General features: G+C 39.6%; 1 long non-coding RNA gene across 1 annotated transcript; it reads right to left on the reverse strand.

Moving 5' to 3' along the window:
- Positions 1 to 774: 774 nt before the first annotated feature.
- On the reverse strand, positions 775 to 1,697 carry LOC125555825. Its single transcript, XR_007304888.1, has 2 exons — positions 1,280 to 1,697; positions 775 to 1,083 (listed from the first exon to the last, which is right to left on the reverse strand). It is a non-coding gene; the product is annotated as an uncharacterized LOC125555825 (long non-coding RNA).
- Between the last annotated feature and the right edge of the window lie 4,883 nt (positions 1,698 to 6,580).

Raw genomic sequence — 6,580 nt, forward strand, 5'->3', positions numbered from 1 at the left:
CCAAGTTTTGTAATGAACATCAGACCGCTTTGTTATTTTTAAATTCGAACTTCCAGTTTTTTTTAAAAAATGGGTGAAATTTGTTTTTGTTTTAGTTTTATCTTTTTTAACAACTCGATATTTTTAATTTTAACTTCTTGGTTTTATTGTTTAGTAACAGGAAAAAACCTATATTTTCTTTAATGAAGAACGAACTGCTCCGTTTTTTGTCTTTGAACTTCCAGGTTTCTTTTTTTGGAAAAGCGGAAAACCATTTTTATAAAAAAAAATTGAATTGCTCCATTTTTTAATTCAAACTTCTCTAAATTCTTTAAACAAGTAAAGTCCGTTTCTTATAAACTTTGTTTGAACAATTTTTTAACAAATGAGACTTCTTGCTCTTTTCTTAATTTGAGCTTTTACTCACCGATGATTTTGACCTTCTGCAACAAAAGTTGCAAAAAAAAATCCAGGCGAAATGTATGCCATAATAGGTTTGCATACTAACGCTATATTTGCATTGGTATCTTGTTAAATCAACATAAACACACTCATTTTTTTCCAAGAATGAGAAAAACAATGCACATATGATTGTTAAATGCAGAAGTTCTGATTGTTTGAACTCCTCCGTTGGTTATATATGAACTGCGCAACATGATTCCAGAGTTCCATTTTCCTTTTCAAAATATAGTACATGAACTTCCATTTGTGTTTGACAATGTAGAACTTAAAAAATGTTCAACTAGGTAGCACTTACAATATGGATTTTAGTACCGAACAACAACTAGATGCATATCATCAAAAAATTCTTTTTTTGACTAAAATTTGCATAAACACCAGCCACGTACTGCACATATTCTCAGGCATAGCAGAACTTTGTTCTCAGGCATTACATCAAGCAAATACATCACATGTCAGCAACAAATCAACAACAGCGGTACAATCATCCATAGAAGATGAACTAAAAAGCACACACAAGTGAGACCCTGTTCTTCCATAGCTTGGTCTACTTCGACTAGATCGGACAACCCCTTTTTTTGCAAAAAAATCTCCATTGTTTATGCACGGGTAGCTTCCTACTTGCACCTTCTAGCTCACCAGCATCTGCAAGATGGAATGGATATTAAGAATAATGCAAAGAATATGTTGGAGAAGAAGTTCTCGGGAGAAGAGGGAGACGTCCATATTGTGTCAGAGGTGCGCCATAGAGGGGAGGACGGGCGGCGCGCATGGGGGCTAGCGGTGGATGCCGGCGCTGATGTGCGGGAGGGAGGAGGGGGGTAGGGCGGTGGTGCGGTACCGAAAGTCGACTGATGGCGGGCAGCAGTAGGAGGTGGCAGCGTGTGTTGACGGCGGCTGGATCCGGTCGCGGGGGCAGCACGGCGGCCGGATCCAAGGGCGGCGCAGCGACCGGACCCAGGATCGGGTGGCACAAGGGGTGGATCCAGGCGAGGAGGGCGGTGCGTGCGCGGAGATAGAAGGCAGCAGGCGGCCGCCGTAGCGGAGGGTGGAGCGGGAGGTAGCGTGGCAACCGACAGCGTTCGTGTGCTCCAGGGTGGGGGTGGCCGGCGGCGGGAGGTGCGCCCGCACCAGGGGGCGGCGGCGGTCATGGGGGGGGCGGGGAAGGGGGGGGATGGGGTGGGGATGGGCTGCTGGGGCTCGTGGAGGTAGTGGTCGGGGGTGGGTGGATATCATTTTTTTTCTTTTCTCCACTCTTGTGCCGGTTCGGGAGTTCGGGAGGATCTCCTCGGCCTTATAGGCTGACCGTGATCCAAATAACTATTCTAATCCTGAAATTAAAATAGTGAGCACTATTTTAATTTCAGGATTAGAATAGTTATCACTATTTTAATTTCAGGATTAGAATAGTTATTTGGATCACGGCGTGCCTGTATAAGAGCCAACCGATGTTTCCGAGATCCAGAAAAAAGGAAAACAGAGCGACAGAGCGGCCCGCTCCAATCCCATTTCGTCGTCGTCCTCCCCCGCAACCCCGCCGCCACCCTCCTGCCGTGGCTCACATGCAGCGCCGCCGACATCCTCCCGCGGACCCTCCCGTCCGGCGATGCAGGACGCAAGGGAGGTCGGAGCCACCGTCCCCAAGCGCGGTCGCTGGAGTTCGATTCGCGTCGCCGCCGACCCCGCGCGCTCCCACAACCCACCTCCGAGCCCTGCCCCGACCACAACCTTCCTGCGCCCCGCGCTCGTCGCTACTGCCACGCGCCCTGCGCTCCCTTTTATTTGGCCGGGGTCGCTGCTTCCTTCATCTGCGCCATGCCGGAGCACATACGCCGACCTTCCGCCATCAAGCTCAATAAGTGAGGGCCGCGAGCAAAAAAGAGGAGCTACCTGCCATCATTGACGTTGCACAGCTCCGGCCAACAGCACGCATCCGCTGTCGACCTTCTCGCGGCAGTCACCTTGACCTTCTTGACGTAGCATCTTGCTAGCAACAACTACCCAGCAACACATCCCGCACGAGGTCAGCACGCTGTCCACCACTAGTGGAGCGCCACTCGTGCCACCGACCAACTCACCTTCGTCTATGTTGGCCAAACCAGGCACCTGCCCGCTCTATGTTGGCTGCCCTACGGATGGCTGTTTCTCGCAAGGGTCCATGCGCTGGCCTGGCCATGGCCTGCGGGGGCACCTGAACCTGAACTTCAGTAGTGCCTCTCCGACATCGTCGTTGAGTGCCATTGTCGGCCAGCGAGTAGCCACACCCGTGCTCCCAATTTCTAGGGACTTCTCCATCACTCTACTTTCCCTATTGGGTGCTTGGAATGGAACGAACTAGATTTGGGGGAAAAGCAATCACTGTTCAACTTTCCCCAAGCATGCTTCAGTTAAAGCAAAAAGCTACAGGAAAGTTCAGAGTCGGGATTAGTTTGACTTCAAGTTACCTCCTTGGTTTAATCAGCCATACTTGGACTGCTAGTCTCTATTGAGATTGTTCCATTTGTGTGCTTCAACCCAGCAACTGATGCATCTCCTGCGACCGGCTAGTCCCCTAGTCCCTGCTTCTTCAGAGATAATTTGCGTACATGTTTTGTGGAAGCTATGCACTATGGATCTGTACACAAACGTATACTATTGCGCTGCCACTCCTCAGTCTCCCAAATCACAAAATAAAGCAGATGTTCGGGTTCTATCGAGCTACAAGTTCAGAGTTTCTCCCTTCTGAATAATTCAGATTTCTGCACCTGCATAAGCCGGGTAGTAATTTCCCTTATACAAGTATGATGTCCAGCTTAGTTGCAAAACATTAGCTTTTTTGTTTTTATTGTCGTATACTTCTGCTACCTGAGATATGGATAACACTAGGTAAGCTGTCAACTTCTGCATATGCACTATGCTTTGGAAGCCTCAGTATACAGTGGAGAGAACTCTAGAGAGAGACAGATGGCATTGTGTGATGAGGATAGGGTGAGAGAGTACTAATGAAAAGAGTGGTGGAGACGTCTACTTCAATTTGACCACTAGTTAGTGCCTTTTTATAAGTACGCAAGAAAGCTACATACGTTTCTAACAATTTGAGTGTGCCCTCTACCTGTTTGTTTTAATGCTTGGGGGAGCTTATTCTAGTATTATTTGTGGAAAAGAACGTACAACAGAAGTGCCGTTCTAGGTGAAGTTTTTTCTAATTTTACATATGACCATTGCGAACATAACTTCTAGGTTGGTATTCCAGGAATTTTACATTTGTCTGCCTTGGTAATTTCTTTCCTATAAATGTCTACACAGGGTCACAGGGAGCAGACTGATAGTATAATTACTAGATATAAATGTGAAGTTCATGTTTTAGAAATTCATAAGTTCACGTGTACCACATACTGAAGAAATTCGTCAATGGAAAAAAAGGACTGCCTAGACCATTTCACCGACAGCAAAAAAATGCCTTAAAATGTCGCGAGACAAAAAACAAATCATAGAAAGTAAAAAAAATTGTAAGTTTAACCATTTCTAAAAAAATACCTTGAAGTTCAAATTTAAACAATATGGTGCTTCAATGTTTATTACAAACATGTGGTTTTCCCCGTTACCATAGAATAAACCAAGAAGTTCAAAATTAAAAAATGAAGCAGTTCGAAAACTTTATTAACTCTAATTCCAGATGCTTATATGGTCGTCCTGTGACACTGGAATCTTTTTCATTTTAGGTGAGCCAAACTTTTGTGTGGATGTGTTGTGCATCTGCTTATGCGTAGTACATTGAATAAAACAAAAAAAAACTATTATGGGTGCCCTCTAAATATTTGTCCTATTGCTTATGAGAATTGACCCAAATTTTCCTATTGTTTTTGCATATGTTGGATTCAAGGGGAAAATGTGTATAAAAAGGTGTGATTTCGAAAATTCAGGTGTAATGAACTTCGAAGTTCAAACAAAAAAATGTAAACAAAAATCATGGAATTCAAAGAATAAAAACTATGGAGTTTCCTGAAAAAACATTAATAGCATGCGAAGTTCATGTTTCAGAAATTCCGAAGTTCATGTGTACCACGTATAGAAGAAAAATCATCGAATAAAAAAAGGGACCGCCTAGGCGATTTCACCGAAAAGCAAAAAATGCATAAAATGTTGCGACAAAATTCTATAAGAAGTTAAAATTCAAAAACTGAAGCAGCTAAACGTTAAAAAAGAAGTTTTTAATATCTAAAAGAAAATCTGGAAGTTCAAAAAAATTCAGCAAGAAGTTAAAAAAAAGTAGTTCAAAAATCTTTATAATGGATTTTCCCCGTTTGTAAATAAAACCCAGAGAAGTTTAAATTAAAAGGAGGAGCATTTCAAAAGATTGTATAAAAACTGGTTTTCCCCATTCTATAAAAACTAGAAGTTCAAATTAAAAATAACAGCACGGTATCATTGTTTATATAAAAAGCATTTTCCCCGTTACTAACCAATAAAACTAAGAAGTTCAAATTTAAAAAATGGTGAAGTTCGATGTCTATAAAAAATTCGGATATTTCACATTATTAAAAAATAAAACCAAGAAGTTCAAAATTTTAAAACAAAGTGGTTCAAAAACTCGATTTTCCTCGTTACTAAAGAATAAAACTAAGAAGTTTAAATTAAAATAACAGAGAAGTTCAAAGTTGATAAAAACCTCACATTCTCGTTCTAAAGAATAACTAATATGTTCAAACTAAAAAAGGAGAAAGCAAAAAAAATTTAGAAAGATTTTTCCTGTTTTTTAATTCGGATTTTCCCCGATACTAAAGATTAAACTAAGAAGTTCAATTTAAATAACAGAGTAAATCAATGTACATTAAAAACTCAGTTTTTCTCGTTACTGAAGAATAAAACCAAGAAATTCAATCTAAAAACATGGAGAAGTTTGATATGTAATTAAAAACTCGAATTGTTTTGGTTACTAAACAATTAAACAAGTAAGTTCAATTCCAAATAACGAAGAAGTTTGAAGTTTCTAACAAAACTACAATTTTCATATTTCTAAAAATACATAAAATAAATTCAAATAAAAAAGTAAGAGCCGTTCGATATGAAAGTTCGATGATTATAGAAAACTCAGATTTTCCTTGTTATTAAAGAATGAAAACAAGAAGTTCAAAAATAAAAAAATAAGAAGTTTAACTTTTAAAAATAGAACGCTTCAAAATTTCATAAAAAAGATTAAGTTATAAAAACAGGAACTCCATATTAAAAAGATGGAGAAGTTCGATGATTATAGAAAACTCAGATTTTCCTTGTTATTAAAGATTGGAAACAAGAAGTTCAACAATAAAAAACAAGAAGTTCAACTTTTAAAAATAGAGCGCTTCAAAATTTTATAAAAAAGGATTAAGAAATTCAGATAAATATTTATAAAAAACTCAGATATTTTCACGTAACCGAGAGAAGTTCGATTGATAACTGCCAGAAGTTCACGTACTACACGGTGTGCATTTTGTATTAAAAAGAATAAAAAAGCAAAGACTAAAAGTTTTGTTGTTATAAGTGCAACTCCTCGGTCGAAGAAAGTTAAAAAAAAATGTGAGAGGGGTTTGTACAAAAGGAGTATCATTTGTTTAACACTAATGAATGGATAGAGAAAAATTACAAACGAAAATACGTCACAGAAGTTCAACGTGAAAACAACACGAAGTTCAATTACTATGCTGAATGAATTTCAGATGAAAAACTTTTAAAATCACCGCGAGTATGAAAAAACGATCAACACGGAAAAGTTATGTGCTTACAGCAGTTTTCCACCGGTATATCACTTGCTCAATTCCGGTGAGTGGATGGAGAGCTACGAGCAAAAAAATCCTGTGAAAAACAGAGTGAAGTTCAAGCACACACGCTGAGAAGTTCAAGTTCTTCACGTGGTGCATTTTTGAAGAATTTGTTTCGTGATAAAGGCAGAACGCATGATCTCGCCATTTTCGAAATTATTTGAAAACAGCCAGGATTCAGAGAAAATCATCAACATGAAAAAGTTTTGAATTTTCCGTAACTTTTCAGCGGTATATTATTTGCACTATTCCAATAAAGTTTGTAGAAATTATGAGAAAAATACATTTTTAGCCATTTTCAAAACTGACATAAAACCGTAATGAATTAGGAGAAACAATATATACAAAAAAGTTTCGCATTTCTT

The sequence above is a fragment of the Triticum urartu genome, chromosome 5 (assembly GCF_003073215.2).
Source record: "Triticum urartu cultivar G1812 chromosome 5, Tu2.1, whole genome shotgun sequence".
NCBI classification, from domain to species: Eukaryota; Viridiplantae; Streptophyta; class Magnoliopsida; order Poales; family Poaceae; genus Triticum; species Triticum urartu.